Here is a 22,468-nt window from a genome sequence, read left to right as displayed (position 1 = left end):
GCAGGACACCCAGGGCTTTGATGGTAGAAGGAGGGTGTGACAGGTGGGAAGGCGGGTGCCATGTGCAGACCCTGTGTGTGTGTGTGTATGTGTCTTTGTGTGCGTGTACATGTGTACATGTGTGCATGTGTCTGTGTGTGTGCACGTGTGTGTGTTTTATGACCAAAGAGAAGTCTGTCCAGGGATCCGCGGGAATGGTTTATATTTGCTATCTCAGCAGAAGTTAGAGTTTCTATACACAGTGGAGAGAAGATACGTGCCATATTTTTTATATAAAAAGTTGAGAATTCTAGAAAGAGACTTCGAGGCTCAGCTCCAGCACCATGCCCCAGGGGCAACCTGCGCCCCTTCTCGCCCAGTGCATTCCGCAGCCCTCCGTTTTCTTCCTTCAAGACCCTTTCTAGTTTCCTCCTCGGTGGTATCTGCGGGAGTGTGATGAGGGCCACATGCTGCGCTAAGTGTTGGTTGCGTCAGCACTTTGGGTGCAGGAACTGTCTGCTTTGATCTGCGTCCCTCCACGGGGTCCTTTGCATTTCGTAATTGTGTATTTTTTAATCAAATGCATAATGTTGACCATTTTATATCTGGGCCCATTACCGATACAAATGCTGCATTTGGAATCGGGGTGAAGCCATAGCTATCACATATGATAAGACAGAGGGAAAATGGGATGAACTGCACATACCATCTGGTGTCTGAGGCTCTGTGATAATTATGCATTTATGCAGAATGATATATCATAAAATGTACAGATGAACCCTAATTTGCAAATTTTCTTTCTTTTTAAAAAATAATATTCAATATCTGTGATTTGGGCATACGGTTAGCATTGGAAAAATTTTAGCTCATTGATTTGCTCAGGAATAAATATTTTATTTTTCTGACCACTGGGTAATTTAAATATCAGGGCTCAGGTTTAGTGTGTTTAGGTAAAGTGCTATTTTCTTGTTGCTAAACTTGTGCCTATTTATTGCATTTCAGAGCATATTTGGGAGGTGAAAAGACACACAGAACATATGCAGTTGAACACTAAGAAAGAGCAATATTAGAATTATTCCTAGTAATTCATAATAAGCCCCTTTAGAACACTGGGGAATAAAAATGGCTGAAGAGAGAAACTTAATGTGGGACAGAGTCTGGCGTCCTCTTCCGTGTTACAGTGTCACCACTTTGACAGCAAGAACTTTGTTTTAGAATTTAAACATCATCAGTGCCATCTCACAATATGCATAAAATTCCCCAATTTAATGTCTTTTTGATGATCTGCTGAGAGTTAAGTATCTTAGAAGAATTCTGATGATCTTCTTAAGCTCTAGGAATACAAAGTGGAGTGTTTATTATATTTCTGGAGAAGAAATTGTCTCTGTGGAGTTAAATTATCTTGATTTACTGCTTGTTTTCCTTTACTTTTCTGAGCCTGTGGCTTGTGCCACACACCGGGAGAGGCTGGGAGGGTGGCTTTGGGCTCTGGTCTGGCTTGGCAGGGGCCAAGACATTCTCAAAGACAAAGATGCTTTTGCATGATTTCAAAAGCAGCAGACCTGGTAGCGCCGTAGGGGGTGATGTGTCCCATGCAAGGCCTGTGTGGTGCTGCCAGCTCTGCCTGCAGCAGATCCTGGGGAGCATCCTGGACATGGGTGCTGGACTGAGGCCAGTCTTGGAGGGAGACCAGAGACAGGAGCACGGGTCCCGATCAGGCCGTGGGGCGGAGTGTTTGAATGTGATCAAGTCCAGATGCTTCGGCCCATCGGCTGCTCCTCTCCCCTGGGCTGTTTGTTCTGGCCTTCGTCCTCCGTCCCCTGCCCTTTCCCGCCCTACTTCACAGCATGATGGGTCCCAAGACCCTGGCTGGGTTCTGGGAGTGAAGCTGGAAGGTCTCCAGCCTTAAGCTCTTGGCCAGCAGAACAGCCCAGGGCGCAGAGAGAACATGCTGGAAAGACCACCTGGCACAGGTGTTGGAACAATGTTATCTCATTTATTTGCTCAGGAACAAATGAATATTTTATTTTTCTGGTCACTGGGTAATTTAAATATCAGGCCTCAGGTTTGCCTGTGACGCTGGCCCAGTGTCCATGCTGACACACTTGGCCCAGTCTGAGACAGGCTCTATCTCTTGTGCAACTGGCAGGGGGGAGAAGGCTCCTCCCCGAAACCCTTGTTTTACTGAACTGTGTTCCTGATCTCGCTTCCCTCTCTGATTGGCACATCTCGTTAGCCGTGTTATGATTAACAAAGGATTGAGATTCTACAGCATCTGTCTTTGTAAAATGACCTTGGGGGGAAATGCCCCAACACAGAATCATGGTGCCGCCTCCCCCACCCACCAGTCTTGTGATCAGATGACCCAGAACTCAAGCTGCGAACCTAGAAATAAGTAAAAAGAAGGTTCGCAAGGATTTTCAGATACTGACGTTACGTTTTTAGAGCCGGGAAGCTCTGTGGTGTGATGGTACACCAGCAGCCTTGGCACTGAAAAGGCAAAGGAGATGGATGACTCACTTTCCTAAAAAAACTGAACTAAAGTGCCTTTATTCCCTCTTCCTGGACTGTTGAGAGGCATGCAAGATGATGTGCGTGGAGGAAATTGAGTCTCAAATCCTGTGTTTCCTGAGGGCAGGGAACATTTCCATGCAAGGCCTTCACCTTCTGAAAACCCCACAGCTGCCAGACCCTTCCCTGTCCCCCTTGCTGTCTTCAGAATTCATCTGAAACACACCCGTTCCCTTCTCCCTGTGGACGTCCCATGTGTCATTTGGAGCTGAGCTCACCATTGGCCATAATGCAGAGCTTTTCCCTGCTGGCCAGGGGTTGTTCTGGATGTTAACAGCTGTGTGGGAGGAAGAGAGTCAAGATGGCGGACGAATAACACCGCTAGACAGAGTGTCTCTGCAGAAAAGACAGATTCTAGCAGACATTAGAGGAAAGAAGCAAGAAGACGAGCATACAGCGGACAAGGGCCGGAAGGAGGGGTACCTGAGACCCCGGGAGACTCCACGGGAGGAGGCTGCAGAGGAGAACTGGAGGCTGAGACCACCAGAGCAGCCCGGGGACCAGCAGGAAGGGTAGGTGGATTTGCTGTTTCCCCTCCCCTGCATTTGGGACTGCTTGTGGGCTCCCCAGCGGGTGGAGAGACCTGCAGACAGCAGCACAGAGACTGCCGCCGCCAGCGAGCGGTGAGCCTGTAGCAGACGTGGCACCAGGTTCCCAACTTCCTCCGTGCACCTCCGTGTGCAGACCCCAGCCACGTGGCAGGCGCCATATTGCCTCCTCCTCCCCTCCGCCGACCCTACCCGCGGCTGGCCAGAGAGACAATACAGCCACCAGCCGGAGGCACCTCCAGGGAATAGACCTTCCCTTTTGGGACCCTACAGCTGACTCAGGGGAACTCAGACTGTGAGCCCCCTACCCGCCCGCCCTCCCAGGTGCTTCTGGCACGGTGTTCCCAGGGGAATGGTGCCGACTCAGAGGCTGAGAGACATAGACCCAGCTTGGGCTCCCTGTGGGTGAATTGGGATCGGAAATCCTCTCCCTGGTGGGGATACAGTTTGAACTCTGAGACCCAGAGGTCGGACCTGCAGAGCAGATCCCCTACACCGAGGGCTAGCATTGCCCGGGGCACAGAAGGGTTATAAATGAATAGCCTACTGAGGTGTGTGTGCCTCCAGGGGTGGATCGGCGTTCTAGAGGGCAACCCTCCTCCCAGGAGGAGGCCGTGGGCCCAACCCAGGTGGCGTTCCTGTGCAGGGAACCTCCCCGCCGACATCACAATCCCGGGAGGCCTGGTGGCTTGTGGTCTGGCCTGCTGGCAGAGGCCCAAGAGTAGCTGCAGACTTGGGGAGGGTGGAAAGAAGCGAGGCCCGCTCCAGACTGTGGGTCTCAGACAGCCCCGCCCCCACACCCAGACTTTCTGGCTGAGCAGAACCATTCCAGCCCCGCCCTGACAGCTTTCCCTGGAGGCAGAGAACAGAACTTTGACCCCTGCTAACGGCCTGAGGGCAGGCTTACACAAAATCAACAGCATAGCCTGTTCGTCCAAGCAAACGCCACCTACTGACAGGGACAGCAGCCTGCACAGCCTTTTCACGGCACCCACTGACTCAATATATAGGGAGTGGTCCAATTTCACCCACAGACACCACTTAACGCCTCAGAAACTAAACAAGGTGTGTCAATACCCAAACAATAACTGAAGGAAAGAAACAACAACTGATCGACATGGGAAGAAATCAGCGAAAGAACTCAGGAAATATGAAGAACCAAATGGAAAACACACCCCCAAAGAGGAGCACCAGCCCCCTAGCAACGGACACCAACCAAAATCAGGCAACCAATATGACAGAAGAGGAATTTCGTATGTGGATCATAAGAACACTCACCGAGCTGAAACAACAACTCAATAACCAACACAAAGAAACCACAAAAAGCCTCCAGGATATGGAAAAAGAAATAGACACAATGAAGAAAAGTTTAACCGAACTCCTGGAAATGAAGAATCAATTCATGAAACTACAAAATACAGTGGAAAGTCTCAAGAACAGGGTAGATCAAACAGAAGAAAGAATCTCAGAGCTTGAAGATAACACCCTCCAATGAAATAAATCAGTCACAGAAATAGACAAGAGAAACAAGAGAAAAGAGCAAAGCCTACAAGAGCTGTGGGATTATGTGAAGAAACCTAATGTGAGGGTCATAGGGCTACCAGAAGGGGAAGAAGACAACACTCAAGGGATGGACAAGCTGTTTGAAGATATAATAGAGGAAAATTTCCCAGGCCTTGCTCAAAATCTTGATATACAAGTTCAAGACGCTCAGAGGACCCCTGGGAGATTCAATGCAAACAGGAAGACGTCACGACATGCAGTCATCAGACTGACCAAAGTATCAACTAAAGAGGCCCTTCTAAGAGCTGTAAGACAAAAGAAGCAAGTAACATACAAGGGAAAGCCAATTCAAATAACATCAGACTTCTCTAATGAGACTTTACAAGCAAGGAGAGACTGGGGCCCCATTCTCACTCTTTTGAAACAAAATAATGCCCAGCCTAGAATCTTATGCCCTGCAAAACTAAGCTTCATATATGAAGGAGAAATAAAGACATTCTCAGACAAGCAAAGGCTCAAAGAATTCACCAAGACAAGACCAGCCCTACAAGAAGTACTGAAAACAGCGTTATGCACGGAACATCATAATAATAACTCACAAATATAAAAACAACCAAAACCCAAAGATATTAAAGGCCAGATATTACAATGGCTCAAGACAGAAATCATAGCAACAACATCCAACCCAACAGAATGATCAGTAATCTACCTTACCTATCAGTTCTCTCAATAAATGTGAATGGCTTAAACTCTCCACTCAAGAGACATAGGCTGGCTGAATGGATAAGAAAATACAGGCCAAGTATATGCTGTCTTCAGGAAACAAATCTAACCTGCAAGGATGTATATAGACTAAAAATAAAAGGGTGGAGATCAATATTCCAAGCAAATAGAAGCCAAAAGAAGGCTGGTGTGGCAGTTCTAATTTCAGACGATTTAGTTTTTAAACCAACAAAAGTAGTAAAAGACAAAGAGGGTCATTATATAATGGTGAAGGGCACACTTCAACAAGAAGAGATAACAATTGTAAATATATATGCACCCAAATTAGGTGCACCCAGATTCATAAAGCAAACCTTACTGGAGCTAAGCAAATGGATTAATAGCAACTCCATAATCGCCGGAGATTTCAACACCCCACTGACGGCACGAGACAGATCCTCCAAACAGAAAATTAATAAAGAAATAATGGACTTAAACAAAACTCTAGAACAATTGGGTCTGACTGAGATTTACAGAACATTCTACCCAAAATCCACTGAATATACGTTCTTCTCATCAGCTCACGGGACATTCTCTAAGATTGACCATATCCTAGGACACAAAGAAAATCTCAAGAAATTTAAAAAAATAGAAATCATACCATGTACTTTCTCAGATCACAGTGGAATAAAACTAGAAATCAACCCTAACAGAAACTCACATTTCTACACAAAAATGTGGAAATTAAATAACCTCCTACTAAATGATTACTTCATAAATGAAGAAATCAAGATGGAAATAAAAAAATTCTATGAAGAAAACGACAATGGAGAGACAAGTTATCAACTCCTCTGGGACACAGCTAAAGCAGTTCTGAGAGGAAAGTTTATCTCCATAAATGCCTATAACCAAAAGACAAAAAGATCACAAATAGACAATCTAATGAAATGTCTCAAAGAGCTGGAAAAAGAAGAACAGACCAACCCCAAACCCAGCAGAAGAAGTGAAATCAACAAGATCAAATCAGAACTAAATGAAATTGAAAACAGGAAAGCTATTCAGGAGATTAATAAAACAAAAAGTTGGTTCTTTGAAAAAATAAATGAAATTGACACACCATTGGCTAAGCTAACGAAAAGCAGAAAAGAGAAAGCTCTAATAAGCTCCATCAGGAATAAAAAAGGAGATATCACAACTGATCCCAAAGAGATACAAGATACAATTTATGAATACTACAAAAATCTTTATGCACACAAACTGGAAAATGTGGAGGAAATGGACAAATTTCTAGAAACACACTGCCTCCCTAGGCTCAACCAGGAAGAAATAGATTCCCTGAACAGACCAATCTCAACAGCTGAAATTGAAACAGCAATTAAAAATCTCCCTAAAAAGAAAAGTTCCGGTCCAGATGGCTTCACACCTGAATTTTACCACACTTACAAAGAAGAACTAGTACCTATCTTGCAGAAACTATTCCACAACATCGAGAAGAACGGAAACCTCCCCGACACCTTTTATGAAGCGAATATTACTCTGATACCAAAACCAGGAAAGGATGCAACAAAAAAAGAAAACTACAGACCAATATCCCTAATGAATATAGATGCAAAAATTTTCAACAAAATCTTAGCTAACCGAATCCAGACACTTATCAAAAAAATAATCCAGGGCCGGGCGCGGTGGCTCACACCTGTAATCCTAGCTCTCTGGGAGGCTGAGGCGGGCAGATTGCTCAAGGGTTCAAAACCAGCCTGAGCAAGAGCGAGACCCCGTCTCTACTATAAATAGAAAGAAATTAATTGGCCAACTAATACATACAAAAAATTAGCCGAGCATGGTGGCGAATGCCTGTAGTCCCAGCTACTTGGGAGGCTGAGACAGGAAGATTGCTTGAGCCAGGAGTTTGAGGTTGCTGTGAGCTAGGCTGATGCCACGGCACTCACTCTAGCCTGGGCAACAAAGCGAGACTCTGTCTCAAAAAAAAAATAAAATAAAAATAATCCATCACGACCAAGTGGGCTTCATCCCAGCGATGCAGGGATGGTTCAACATACGTAAATCTATAAATGCAATTCACCACATAAACAGAAGCAAAAACAAAGACCACATGATTCTTTCAATAGATACAGAAAAAGCTTTTGACAAAATTCAACACCCTTTCATGATACGAACACTTAAAAAAATAGGCATAGAAAGGACAAACCTAAAAATGATACAAGCCATATATGACAGACCCATAGCCAACATCATACTGAATGGGGAAAAATTGAAATCATTCCCACTTAGAACTGGAACCAGACAAGGCTGCCCACTATCTCCACTTCTGTTCAACATAGTGCTGGAAGTCTTGGCTACAGCAATCAGACAGGAAAATGGAATCAAAGGTATCCAAATAGGGGCAGAAGAGATCAAACTTTCACTGTTTGCTGATGATATGATATTGTATCTAGACAACCCCAAAGATTCAACCAAGAAACTCCTGGAACTGATCAATGAATTTAGTAAAGTTTCAGGATACAAAATCAATACACAGAAATAAGAGGCATTCGTATACGCCAACAACAATCTAACTGAGAACCAAATCAAAGACTCAATTCCCTTCACAATAGCAACAAAGAAATTAAAGTACCTAGGAATATACTTAACCAAGGAGGTAAAAGTCCTCTACAGGGAGAACTATGAAACACTGAGGAAGGAAATAGCAGAGGATGTAAACAGATGGAAATCCATACCATGCTCGTGGATCGGCAGACTCAATATCATCAAAATGTCTATACTACCCAAACTGATCTACAGATTCAATGCAATACCTATTAAAATCCCATCAGCATTCTTCACAGATATAGAAAAAATAATTTTACGCTTCATATGGAACCAAAGAAGACCCCAAATATCAAGAGTAATTCTAGGCAACAAAAACAAAATGGGAGGCATTAATATGCCAGATATCAAACTATACTACAAAGCTGTAGTAATTAAAGCCATATGGTATTGGCACAAAAATAGGAATATTGACCAGTGGAACAGATGTGAGAATCCTGATATATAACCATCCTCATATAGCCATCTAATCTTTGACAAAGCAGACAAAAACATACGCTGGGGAAAAGAATCCCTTTTCAATAAATGGTGCTGGGAAAACTGGATAGCCACCTGTAGAAGGCTAAAACAGGACCCACACCTTTCACCTCTCACAAAAACCAACTCACGCTGGATAACAGACTTAAACCTAAGGTATGAAACTATTAGAACTCTAGAGGAAAAAGTTGGAAACACTCTCCTAGACATCGGCCTGGGCAAAGAGTTTATGAAGAAGTCCCCAAAGGCAATCACAGCAGCAACAAAAATAAATAAATGGGACATGATCAAACTACAAAGCTTCTGCACAGCCAAAGAAATAGTCATGAAAGTAAACAGACAACCTACAGAATGGGAGAAAATTTTTGCATCCTATGCGTCCGATAAGGGACTGATAACTAGAATATACTTAGAACTCACGAAAATCAGGAAGAAAAAATCAAATAACCCCATTAAAAAGTGGGCAAAGGACTTGAACAGAAACTTTTCTAAAGAAGACAGAAGAATGGCCAACAAACATATGAAAAAATGCTCAACATCTCTAATCATCAGGGAAATGCAAATCAAAACCACAATGAGATATCACTTAACCCCAGTGAGAATGGCCTTTATCAAAAAATCTCCAAACAATAAATGCTGGCGTGGTTGCGGAGAGAGAGGAACACTCCTACACTGCTGGTGGGACTGCAAACTAGTTCAACCTCTGTGGAAAGCAATATAGAGATACCTTAAAGTGATACAAGTGAATCTACCATTTGATCCAGCAATCCCATTGCTGGGCATCTACCCAAATGATCCAGTGACACTCTACAAAAAAGACACCTGCACTCGAATGTTTATAGCAGCACAATTCATAATTGCAAGGCTGTGGAAACAGCCCAAGTGCCCATCAATCCAAGAATGGATTAATAAAATGTGGTATATGTATACCATGGAGTACTATTCAGCTCTAAGAAACAATGGTGATATAGCACATCTTATATTTTCCTGGTTAGAGCTGGAACCGATACTACTAAGTGAAGTATCCCAAGAATGGAGAAACAAGCACCAGATATATTCTCCAGCAAACTGGTATTAACTGAGTAGCACCTAAGTGGACACATAGGTACTACAGTAATAGGGTATTGGGCAGGTGGGAGGGGGGAAGGGGGTGGGTATATACATACATAATGCGTGAGATGTGCACCATCTGGGGGATGGTCATGATGGAGACTCAAACTTGGGGGGGGAGGTGCGGAAATGGGCATTTATTGAAACCTTAAAATCTGTACCCCCATGATATGCCGAAATAAAAAAAAAAAGGAAAAAAAAAAAAAAAACCAGCTGTGTGGGCTTCCTCTCAACCAGACAGGAGCCCAGGGGCAGGGGCATAGGGGCATGTGTGACAGCCTGGGCCAGGGCAGACAGGAACTGTTAAGAGGGAGTCACTTCTGAGTGACTCAAACCAAAAGAGAAGCAAAGTCCAGAGACTAGTTGGAACATACGTCTTGGAGAAAGGTCTAGAATCAGAAAGAAAAGTGGGCAAGGGGGAGCGCTTCTGTGGGCGTGGTGACTAGTTGTCACATCTTCAGTGAGGAGGGTGAAGGAGCATTCGTGTTGCTCTTGTCCTACGTCCAAGATTATAGACTTTCCTGGGGACAAATGCAGGCTCTGATCCCAGTGGAAGGAGAATCATATCAGGAACCAGAAGCCAATATTGTGGCTTCCATGCTGTTAATTAGAAGTGGGGGTTCGTAAGCACCTGCTCTCTCTGGACCTGGTGTTCTCATCTTAAACATGTCCATGCTGTGAGCTTCCATGTCTGCATGGTCTCTACAGAGGCAGCCTTTTCTTTGAGCGCCTGCCTGGGTTTTCTTTTTTAGGTGTTCTGCATGGGCCTAGATTTGGTTTCCACGGCCCTAAGCACCATTGCCTGCTACTTAGAAAAACTCTGATTCTTGTTTTTAGACATGTTGCAAAGAAGGCAGATGGGAACCTACTTCTCAAAGTTTCAGAATCAAAATGAAGGATGTCCCACTTCTTGTTACTCACATCTTGTTCTTCCCAACATCTTCACGAAGTCAGTGGTGGTTAATTTTGGCAGATTAACCATTACCACATTAAATGATGGGAATTATTAACTAAAGAGATTACATTATAAATCCACAAAAAAGGAATAAGAGAACATAAATTAGGAGTCAAGATTAGAACTAAACAGGTTTTGGTACAAATCCAGTTTTTTCCCCTTAGTAACAAATTGTGTGACTTCACCGAATCTGACGTCCTCATCTACAAAATGCACAAGAGACTACCTATATTTCAAGCCAGTTTTGAAAACTATGGTATTTAGCGTAATGCTTGGAACATAGTAGGGACTGAGTGACTTCTGGGTTTTATATTTGCCATAAACATCTTTGTTCATGTGTTGATAATTCAGTTTCTGTGTTTTTATCTCAAGTCTCTTTGTCAGGCATTATTCTGAGTGTTGGGGAAATACCAACATGAATGATGTAGTTGTACATTTAAAGAAAGTAAATTAATAGTTGGAATAAAAAATTGCAAACAAACCAAAAGTTGTGCTGTAACAATGATGATGATTAACTTGTTGTTTTATAAGGAATGTTTCCCAAATATAGAAATTGTGGCATATGGATGAATCCCAGATGGAGTTGCTTTGACTTATAATGTGAACAGCCAGTTCGGGGTATGAAGAGAATGAATATATTTTGTATTCTTGTATGGAGTAGCTATGGAAACCTTGCACCTCTGTTTGCCAGGGCAATGTCTGTTCCTTGACAGAAAATAAAAGAGATCACATCAAATATGTGTGTATGTGTGTGAGTGTATGTGCACAGAGTGAAGTCTGTATGTAGTGCACGTGTACACACACACACACACACACACAACCAAACACTATTCAGCTTGATGAAGAAGGGATCTATCATTTGCCACAACACAGATGAACTGGAGGATGTTCTGCTCAGAAGAATGAACACCAGTGATCTCACCTATGGAGTCCACACATGCTGAGCTCGCAGAGACAGAGAGTGGTTCTTGGGGCTGGAGGGTGGGAAAGAGGATGATGCTAGTTGGAAGGTACAGACTTATAGATATAAGATAAATAATTTCCGGAGATCTAATTAGAACAATTACATTGTTCTCCATTTTTTCAAATTCCAAGATATTGCAAAGCAAAAATAAGAAAGTTAATGTAGTCACAAATAGAAAGCAATTGGAATATTCTCATGTTATGGGGAACATAGGACATGTTGAATTTGAGTCTATATTTCTACACTTAGAGACAGAAACACCAATTTGATCTATGTGTGTCGTGTGTACAATCTACAGAGGGTCCGTGTGTGCGAGGGTATTGTGCCAGGCTGTGGATATTTTCAGAACATAAGACCCAGTGGGGGAATATGTAGCATACACCTTCTGTAGCGTTTTAATTTGTGTTAGGATAGTGCCTAAAAAGCAGCAAATAACATCAGCTGTGGAAAAGAGTAATCAAACCTAAAACACTGACTATGGGGATGCATTTGAAGTGAATGATGTGTGGACCCTGGAAGAAGAGGGAGCCCAGGGGACACAGTGCTGAGTCGGAGGAGTTGGAGGACTCAGGTTGGGGTGACTCGCACCTCCTGCTGGGGGTCCTTGTGTGCAGCTTTCTGAGAGGGTCCAGGCACTGCAGGTCTGTGACCACCTACAGCTGTTTGCAAGTCTCCATATATGCTGGGGGCTGGGGGCTAGGGGCTGGGGGCTGGGGGCTGGGGGCTTGATGCCTAGTTTTTATCAGATTCTCATGGAGATTTGTAATCACAGAAAAGGCAAAAGGAGCAGTGGTCGTGCTGCACCATACGGGCGCCTAGGAGAGAACGTTCAGTTTGTGAAGTCTCAGTGCTGTCTGGGGCCACCTCCGCCTGGGCATCTCTCACAAAACCCACTTGACCACTGCAGCTAGTCTCCGTCCAGCTCCTGAGTTTTTGCCTAAGGCTAATTCTCATGGTGAGAACGAGACACAATTGCCCAGACAGCTGCAGAGAGCTTGCGCTGGGAGACGGTGTAGCTCAGCTGGGTGGACATGGGGGGATCAGTTTGGAGGCCTCCCCCAGCCACAAGCATGTCCTCTCTCCAGTTTGAAGTTCATGGGCCTGGGGTGGGGCCACAGCTGTGGTAATCCAGGGTCTGCCCGACCCCTCTGGGAGTGCCCAGGGGACATCTGCGTCCGCCCAGCCCGCTGAGCTTTGCTTGGGAGTATAAGGTGCAGGCTGCAGCCCACGTCACCCTCAGGCCACAGCTTCTCGAGGTACCAGACCCAGAGTGTCCACACCTGGGCCCTACTTTCCTCTTATTCCTTTTCTATAATTGTTGTCACTCGACTACGTTCATCCTCCAGGAGTTGATCAGGACCTCCAGCAGCGGCAGAGGTGGGCAGGGAGCCAAGGCGGGGTCTCTCTGCACAGCACACGCACTGCAGCTCTGCGAGATGCAGATAGCTTCATCTTTTCCGGAAGGCCCTTGGCTCCTCGCAGGCCCTTGGAGTTTACTGCATGCAAATATTGGCCTGAATTTGAATTTAATCCAAAGTCTCCAGCCTGTGTGAATGCTTCAACTCAAAAGCTGATTTTAATGAACTGCGGTATATGCTGCATGTTAAATTAAGATAAACTTGTTGTAGAATTCCCAGGGAAAGAAGTGGGATTCTGTTCAAAGAGTGAGAGGCCAGAATGACATTGATGTAGAATTCCAAGTGGGAAACTTTAAATGAAATTTCCAGACTTTAATACCTTTATGGATAGCCAAGAATCTACTCTGACTCTGGGCACCGGGGTGTATATTTATTAACACCTTTTCTGATTTTGTAATCAGTTCAGAACCTGAGTCATTCAATAACCATTTTTCACATATGAAAGTCCTGTTAATTTAAAAGCTTAGAAGGCTAAGTCGTCTCAGCATAAGGGCTCTGTTTATCACTCTTTAATTTGCAAAAGTCATTTTTTTACATGTATGGAGAATCTATTTTTTAATTCTATTTGAATTAATTTTTAATTTTAATTAATATATTAATGTTTAATTTTAATTAATATTAAAATTTAATTTTTAATTAAATATTGTACTTGTCTTAAATAAATTTTGAATTTATTTAATAGATAAAATGATTTAAATTAGTGAACTCTTTTTTTTCCCCAATGTAAATGTACAGGCATGCACACGGACACACAAGTACACATACAACCACACGTATGCACACATATTGCACATGCACACACAAAAAATAAGTCAGCATATACGAGCACACAGAACATAAGATGAGTGTCTCTGGCTTTGTTTCTGAGGCAGTGGTTTTTATTTACCTTTTTTGTTGTAGTGGTCAAGCTGAATGGAAGCTAAGAATTATGTACTAAACATTCAGGCTGGTGATGAGGAGAGAAGAAATCCTCCTTCTCTTAACGTACTGACTTAAGAATACCCTATAATTTCTATAAGAATACCCTATAGTTTCTATAATTCCTTCATTGTAGGGATTTGATTGTATTCTTCATATATCCCACCTGATGCAGCAGTGATACCTACAGCAGCCATGACTGAGCGCTTGCTGTATGCCGAGGTGCTTGGGGTGCTGTACCTTCTGTCTGTCTCTCCTCCTGATTCAGACAGACAGACAGACGAGCGGACAGTATACCCGGATCAAATCCAGAGCCGTCCAACTCAGTGCTTTGGTCTAGCACCTCCTTGAATTGCACAAAGCAGCCTCCTTGGTGTCACATATGTAAAATGTGATCACAGTACTAAGGGTCAGAAAATATAGTCCCTTCCAGATCACAGGGCCACATCCCTTGGTTGGCGGTGAGCAAATGGTACTCAGAGAACCCGTGTCTGGTCAGAGACCACACCAGAGCCTGGAGCAGAGAGAATGCATGCACTGTCTGGAGTATGGGGAGAATTTGGGATGAACAAAAGCAAAATGCAGTGACATATTTGTGCCCAGATGCTGACTGGATAGCAACATAGATCACATTTACTGGGATACCTTGGACCACAGCTCGAGGCTGTGGTGACTTGTTCATTCCCATCACACATTGGCACCGGATGTGACCTGCAGCTGGGACTTACAGGGCACCATTTCCACGTGGATTGACTCTCTTTTCTTTCCCAGGTCTTTATGTGACACAAAGACAAAGAGATAATGCAAAAACTCTACTTATGAGAAGTTTATAGGAAAAGGGTCCAAGTAAATAATTGTCACTCTAGGGCTTCTGGAATTTTGTTCCCAACCCAAAAAGAGAAAAATGGGTGCAATTTTATACAAAATAAGAATTTCTGGAGAGATCTGTAAGGACTAAAATAAAATATGCTTTTGGTAAAAATCAATATTACCCTTTTGGAAACATTCATTAATTTATATTTGCCATAGATGAATGCCCTTTTATCTTCCTGATCATTTTATGTTGACCTTATTACAAAAGAGCATAACCATTATATAGAACTAGGAGAAATGCGAGCAAAAATCACCCCTCGTCCTACCAGCCTGTAAGACTCAGCCTGCGTGTCTTACCCTGTCCCCAGCCCTGATTGACACCACTCACCACAGTAGCTCTTTGTTATATTGCTATGTTAACAGCTTTAAGAAAATAATCATAACTGCTTTTTCACCCCAAACACTGAGAAGTGATATTTCAACCTTAGAGTTTTGGAGTGATGCATGAATTCGGTTGGAACAAGGGTGCAGACTGGAGTCCTGTGCCGCGGATTCAGCACACGCCCTGGGCGTGGCTGGGTGGGTGCCCGAGCGCAGGGCGGGGCTGCCACCCTCGGATCCTCCCTCACTGTCACCTTGCCGTGCATGTGCTTGTTCACAGGTTTGTGTTTATTTTGCCCTGAAGGTGTTTTTCTTGCTGTGATTTTAATTTCGACTGCATGACGATGTGGAACCCAGAGTCTTATGCCTGGCGGAGATTCTTTTGACTTTCTGTCATAGCCCCTCCTGGCTCTGGAGAGTGGTTCTGGTGCATGTGACCAGCCCTCCTGCTCACACTGGACGGTCAGATTTTGCTGGTTACGCTAATGCGGTGCTCATTACGCATGTGCACTGGTGTGCATCATTTAGTTAATATTTCTCTATATGTTAAAATTATCTGTATGTCTTGGATTAGAAGAAGACATTATAAATTTCTCATTAAAATTAATAAAATTACGTTTTCATTTTATGGCTTTTCATGGCAAGGCAGAGTTTCACAAGGAATAGATGTGTTTTTGTTGAATCGCACTATACATCTTCTCTTATTACCTAGATTTGTCACTTGCCTGCAGATTGTGAGCCTACTACTAGCATTAAATATGTTACTAAGTGTCATTTTTGGTGGTTACATATTATTCCATTGGGTTGATCCACTGTGATTAACTGAATTAATCCCCTTTTAATGGAACTTTAAGCTATTTCTTATCATTTTACTAATATTAATTATACCTTTATGAATATATTCATAGCTTTATTTGTGTGCTCATTCATGTTTATTTCCTTAGAGGAAATTCTATAAATCTTAGAAATACAGTTGTTAATTCAAAGTGTGGTTATTTTACTAATTTATTTTTGGAAGACAGGAGTGACACATTCTCTTTTTTCCCCTCCAGAAGAGGAAGGTATATCTGTGCATATGTGGCCACTCCACAAATGTTTTTATTATTATTTCAAAAATATCTAGACAGCCTGTTTTTGCTAGGCTCTGCATAAGCACTAGGGATGCAAAAATTAATAAAGCAAGGAGAGACACATCTATTAAGAAGTGCATAAAACAAGAGTTAGGAACTGTGATAGATTTGCAGCATCAAACAGGAAAGGTGAGTTTTACCAGGAGGCAGGTGGGTTAGAAAACACAATTATGGAAGATGATTCCTGAGCTGAGCGTTGGTGTCTGAGCATCAGCAGCAGGTGATTCTCGAGTGGCTCCCGGCTGTTGCAGCTGGCAGAGCGCTGGGTCAGGACCCCATTCACCCACGCCAGTGAGTCCAGAGCCAGTTGCTCACTTTATCTTACCCAGCGAATTCGTGTAAGGGGTCTGCCTCCCTGTTGTTTTCTGGGGAGGCAGTAAATTAATATACAAGAAAAGTTAAGTAGATGTCCTGTGAATCACAAAACTTATAATGGAAAAATCCTCTTGAATCTCAGTTAATTTAGTGTAATTCTAGACTGGGTATTAGGGGAAGGTTGGTAGGGATAGAAGCTCAGCAGATTTCTTAAAAAAGCAAATTAGTTATTACTTTATTTTTTTTTCTTTTTCTAGGAGAAAGCTGTTGTAAGTTATTACTTTAAATTGGCCTTAGTCAATAGTGACATCTCACTAGTCTCTTCCAACTGCAGCACTCTGGAGACGTGGTCTTTCTGCTTCTCATTTACTTGGATAAATGCCTCACGTGGGCGCTAAGCCTGGGGGAGTTGGAAGAGCTGCCTCTGGCCTCTCTCTGACACCTCAGAGCTGCATGACATGGGACAAGCCGCCCAGTCCCCCCGGGTTCTCAATTTATTTATACACAAAAGTGAAAAAGAAAATCTGTGTAATTCCTAAGGTCACTGGTGCTACCCTGAGTCAACACTCAGTTGCTTTTCTTGTACCCAAATCCGAAACAGTTACACCCTGTGTTAACTTACAAACAACTACTACCATTTATTTGCTTACTGGTGTTTGCAGTGATGTGATGAATCTTTAAAATTCAGGGTTTAATAAAAATAATAGGTTTCTTTAGCCAGACCAAGGATTTATTGAAGAAAAGAGATCTCAATGTAGCTGATAGTGTTTGGGGACAAAATGCCTCATCTGTGCTCTCTGCCCCGTCAGTGGTGTGAGCATCCTCCCTCAAGGTCCTGCGCAGGCAGTTGCACCTGCCTGTCTGTGAGGAGTGAGTCGTGCATTAATAACAAAGTTCCTTGGCCACGGAAGGCCATAAAGATACCTTAATGTCCCTTTGGATTAAAACATGAACACTTCTTAGTCTTTTCCATGGAAAGGAAAATTACGTATATGCCATTTTGGGCAATTTAATGTTTAGGAGATGTTTATGCAGAAATGTCCTTCACATTGATAAAGCCATGATTGTTAATTCACTTGTTATAGTCCAGGACAAAGAATAGACAGAAAATTAACAATAACTGGGATAAATGAACTATATTCGCTCAAGGAATCAATGTTAACTACAAAAACTTGCAAAATGGTATTTTTATAATTGGGAACTTAGGAAAAATTACAAATAATAGAGATGTCACTAGTGTGCTTTGATGATCTTATTATAATGATTTAATAATAAATTAGGACATTCTCAATCAAAAACGCTTTGTAAAAAAAACTGTAGAGCTCTTTATTTTGTTATTAGTATTTGCAAACTCATTGGTCCTAAGGTCTAGAATAGTTTTCAACTCAATTTTACTTGAACAAAATTGTAGAGTGACTGCTGTGGAAGAAGCTGTTTTGCACCTTATGCAGATGTGTGGGCAAAGATACAATGCCTGTCCTAAGTGATTTTATCAAGAACTGTTAAAGTTAGGTATGTTCAAAACCGTGCTTTAAGATAGAAATAAGTACCTTAATCAATATGTTTATAAAGAACACACTTTAGAGGGAAATTGGCATATTAGGTGTATTAGTTTTCTAATGCTGGATAAGAGATTACCATAAATTTAGCAGCTGCAAACAACACACACTTAATATCTCACCGTGTCTTTGAGTCAGGAGTCTGGGCATGGCTAGCTGGGTCTTAAGGATCCCACCAGGGCTGTGTTCTCACCTAGAGGCGCCACTGAGACGCCCTGTCCCCAGCCCTCCCAGCTTGCTGGTGAGTCTTTCTGTGGCTGGAGCTCGCGGCTTCGCAGCCTACAGTGGAGCAGGAGACTCCAGAGTAGGTGGCTGACAGGATGGAGTCTGTCCTACTAATGTAACCTGGTCACAGAAGGGACAATGTTGCCTCGGCCACCCCATTAGTGAGAAGCTCATTGCAGGTCCCGCCTACACTCAGGGAAAGGGCCCAACAAAGGCATGGGCACCAGAAGGCAGGGACCCCGGGAGCCACCTAGACCTCGTGCACTGCACACAAGTGAGGAAGTAGCATGAACAAAAGGCTTTGACTTTGAGGAGATTAGAATTACTGACTTTCAGGCACCAACATCGGGCTTGACAGTTCTGAGCTCACCAGAAGTGAACCTTCCTTGGGACCTTGGTGGGTGCCCAAACCTGGCTGCAGAGATTGGGTAATTTCCCTCACTCAGGTGCAGTAGGTACTCCAGATGGTCAGATGTCTCTGGGGTTTCCTCTCCCTTAGTCAGTTTTACTGATCCAATCTCAGTGAGGCTGGTCACTGAGGATGTGAACCAGCCCTGCCTTTGGCTTATCATGTGCTGTACTCCCAGCACCCTTCTACCTATTTCCTTGAGATTTAGAGTGATCCTGTCTGGGCACAGTGGCTCACATCTGTAATCCCAGCACTCTGAGAGGCCAAGGGGGAAGGATGGCTTGAGCTCAGGAGTTCAAGACCAGCCTGAGCAACAGCAAGACCTGGTCTCTACTAAAAATAGAGAAATGAGCCAGGTGTGGTGGTGGCACCTATAGTTGCAGCTACTCGGGAGGCTGAGGCAGAGGATCACTTGAGCCCAGGAGTTTGAGGTTGCTGTGAGCTATGATGACACCAAGGCACAGAGTGAGACTTTGTGCCCCCCCCAAAAGGAGTGTTCCATGAACGTTTAACTGAGGAAAATCAGAAGACCTCCTTGTGTTGGAGTGTTTGTTTATTTATCTCCATTCAGTTAATAAATGTCTATTAGTTTTCCCTGTATCAAAAAAAAAAAAATGTGCCACCCTAGGTATTTAAACAGAAAGAGATTCGATAGCAGGAATTAGGAGAAGGAAATATTTGGGCATATGTAAAGAAGGGTGAATTTTTTGTGGCTTAAGGTTGAAAAAAGAACTTCATGGGAGAAGTGACACTTGATGTGTGGCTGAAGGATAACAGGGACATTTTCAGCAGAGAGTAGGAGGTCTCCCCGGCCACCAGGGCAGCCCTGCGTGCAAGTCCCCAGGGCCCAAACAAGAGGAGACATAGGCAGAGAGGTGTGTGGGTGGCCAGGCTAGGCAGGAGCATGGGCTTGAGCTACTGTGTGAGCGTCACATCCACAGGTGTCACCTGGGCTGTGAAGACTCTTAAGTGGGACCCAGGGACACTCCCAGGCCATAGGTGTCCTCTCATCTGCCCCAATCTCACAGGCGCGGTTCTGTGTGTGGCTGTCTGGGGAGCAAGCCCACTGCGTCTGCATCAAGAGCTGTAGGGGTGGGGGAGGCCTTGGGTTTGGCACCATGTAGATGCGGAGCAGGAATTCTCACGATGTATTTGTAACCTCAGGCAAATAATGACCTTTGGAGCCTTTTTGTGAAACTATGAAGATGACAATATGCCAGCTCAGAAGATGCTGTGTGTGTGTGTGTGTGTGTGTGAGAGAGAGAGAGAGAGAGAGAGAGAGAGAGAGAGAGAGAGAGAGAGAGAGAGAGAGAAGAGAGAGAGAGATGGGTTTCAAATTAGTCTGTACCTGTACATGGCTAAGCAATGCTGAGTTAGCAACTCGGAAAGCAGATACCTGCAGTCTTAGGTGTGGGTGTTGAGCCAAGTGCTTTGTCGTGTTAGTTCCAGGAGAAATGAAGACAGTGGTGCAAGTGCCTCTGTCCTCCACAGCACTGGGCAAAGACAGTCTGTGGGTCGGCATCTCCTGTCATCGTGACCTTGATCCGGTTCCCTTTCTCTGAAGTTCCCCCAGTAGCTGAGGCTCAGAGCTCAGTAAATATTCCAAATTTGTCTCTGTCCCCAGCGCACAGGCTGTGCACATGTCACCCCATCCGAGACAGCCTCGTGTCCCAGGGGTCAGCTGCAGGGCTGAGCCAGCACCAGGGACAGGGAGGGACTCCGGGGCTGAGCTATCTGAGCACAGCTCTCGCGTCCAGGGGTCAGCTGCAGGAAGTGCTGCAGGGCTGGCCAGTCTGAGTGAGACAGCCTGGTTTCATCTGGCAGCCCCAGTGCCAGGCATTCATCACGAAATTCAGCTCCACGTTCTGTAAGGAGGACCTGACCCCCAGCCCCCTGGAAGGCTTCCTGGGAACCTGCTCTGAGGTGGTGGCAGAGAACATGCAGATGAGTTTCCTGCCTCGCTGGGCTTCGCTGTGCCCTGGGAGGATCGTCAGAACCATAGCCACAGGGTCACGTGATGGTGTCAGTCCCCACTCGTTGGTGACAATGCAGGCACCAGCGTCAGGAGCACCTGCCTGACCTGGATCAGGAGCTGGGATTTGTCGCTGTTCCCTTTCCCTCGGTGACAGCCAGACCTCTCATGTTTATCAAAAAAAAAAAAAGGCATGTTTCTTTGGGTGTACTGTATGTGTTTTAATTTATTGAATACGAGTTATTTTAACATAAAATGAAACATATCATCCTTGGCTCTACTTAAAAGATGAATGACTTCAATGATGGCCAAAGGCTGTTCACTTGGCCCCAGTGCTCAGTCTTCTTTGTTAGAAAGGAAATTTAGTTTTCTCTTTCTCTTCTAGTTTTCTCTTTGATGTTTCTGATGAACTCAGGAGAGGATAGTGGGGACAGTGACGAGACTGTCATTGCATACTCAGTTTCCTAAATTAGTAAGAATCCTGCAGCCACCTCACTGGCAGTTTGGAGATGTTCATGTACTTTAGCCTCATATTTACAATTCTGGGACACTGTCCATGAAAATAAGTGAATATTCAGAAAAGCTTCAAGTATCAGCGTGTTTATTGCAATTTTATTTTAAAAAGCTAACAGTTAGAAACAGCCATCAAAGATGATAGTAAAATATGTATAGTTCATGTGATCACATCACACAGGGCTTTTGAATGTGACATTTTGTGACATTACAAGAAATTTGGAAGCTGCTGCAGTGCACGTCTGTTTTTAAGTAGTATCAAAAAATTATCTGCGAAGTATAATGATCTATGAAGTGATATTTGAATGATCCATGAATGATCTTTCGAGATGGAGCTCTAGATTGCTGGGTTTTCTTCTTCCTTCTTTCTCACAGGTCCTGAATTTTCTGTAACAAGTTTGTGACTTTTCTGATAATGGGAAAAGTTGCTTCAAAATTGCATTGCCGAGTCCTCAGACCAGCAGGAAAGGGAGGGAGGCGGCTCGGAGTACTTGGAATCGCGTGGGCTCTCACTTGAGTAGCTAACTGCATCAATTTCTAGTACAAAGGGTTAATGGCTGCTAGGGGTCATTTACGGAGTCCCTTGTAGGCTTATATTTCAGTGGAGATTTTCTAAATTGCTTCAAAGGAGCCCATTAAAATGATCCTATCACGGTATAATTGAAGCTCCACAGAAAGAGAAGACAGCCAGAGTCTGTAGGTTACTGGATCCCGCACTGGCGCCAACGTTAGTACGAAGAAATGGGGGTTTGCTCCGAGACAAGACCATGACCCCCAGAACCTCACGTGGTTCCCAAGCCCCGCCCCCCTTGGCTGCTCATTTCTCTCTGCTCCTTTCTTCGCTCTTCCGTTCATCCAGAAACATCCTTCCCGTCTGTGTTCATTCTCACCCTTCCGAGTCCTGTTGATCTTTATGCCTGCCCATCTCCCCGCACCAAATCCTGCGGACTCAAAATCTTCCGGTGGCCAGATCCTGGGCCCCGCCTGCATCTCAATTCAGTTCCTCTGCTTTTGGCCTTTTGCTACAATGTAGCCCTATTATGCCCATGCTATTGAATAGGTTGTATTAATATGCAGCATAAATTCTGTCAGGAGGTGTATGCAATCTAATTCCACATGTAATTTAATGACGAGAATTTCCCTTTGCAACACATTTTTCTCAGCGTCCTCAAGTGGTTTCCGTGGTGGGATATGAATGTGAGGAGATGACAGAACCGCAGTTAAACACTGTCGTTTCTACTGTACGGATGGCTTGCTGCATCTCATTGCTGAAAAAGAACCAGTTCAAATATTTCTTTTTTGAAAACGTCTTGTAATTCATTTTTCTCAATAAGCTCAGTCATACTTCAAAAAAGACACTAACAAGTGAACATAACATTGTGCATTTAGGTCAATCTTAGAA

General features: G+C 43.9%; 1 protein-coding gene across 2 annotated transcripts in view; it reads left to right on the top strand.

Moving 5' to 3' along the window:
• The window catches only part of DLGAP2 (DLG associated protein 2), a 531,153-nt gene that overhangs the window by 282,994 nt on the left and 225,691 nt on the right, over nucleotides 1-22,468 (top strand). The gene's annotated exons all lie outside the window — the stretch shown is intronic.

The sequence above is a fragment of the Microcebus murinus genome, chromosome 24, assembly GCF_040939455.1.
Source record: "Microcebus murinus isolate Inina chromosome 24, M.murinus_Inina_mat1.0, whole genome shotgun sequence".
Taxonomy (NCBI): domain Eukaryota; kingdom Metazoa; phylum Chordata; class Mammalia; order Primates; family Cheirogaleidae; genus Microcebus; species Microcebus murinus.
The sequence above is the reverse complement of the archived record's forward strand: the minus strand, read 5'-3'. Positions and strand labels throughout refer to the sequence as shown.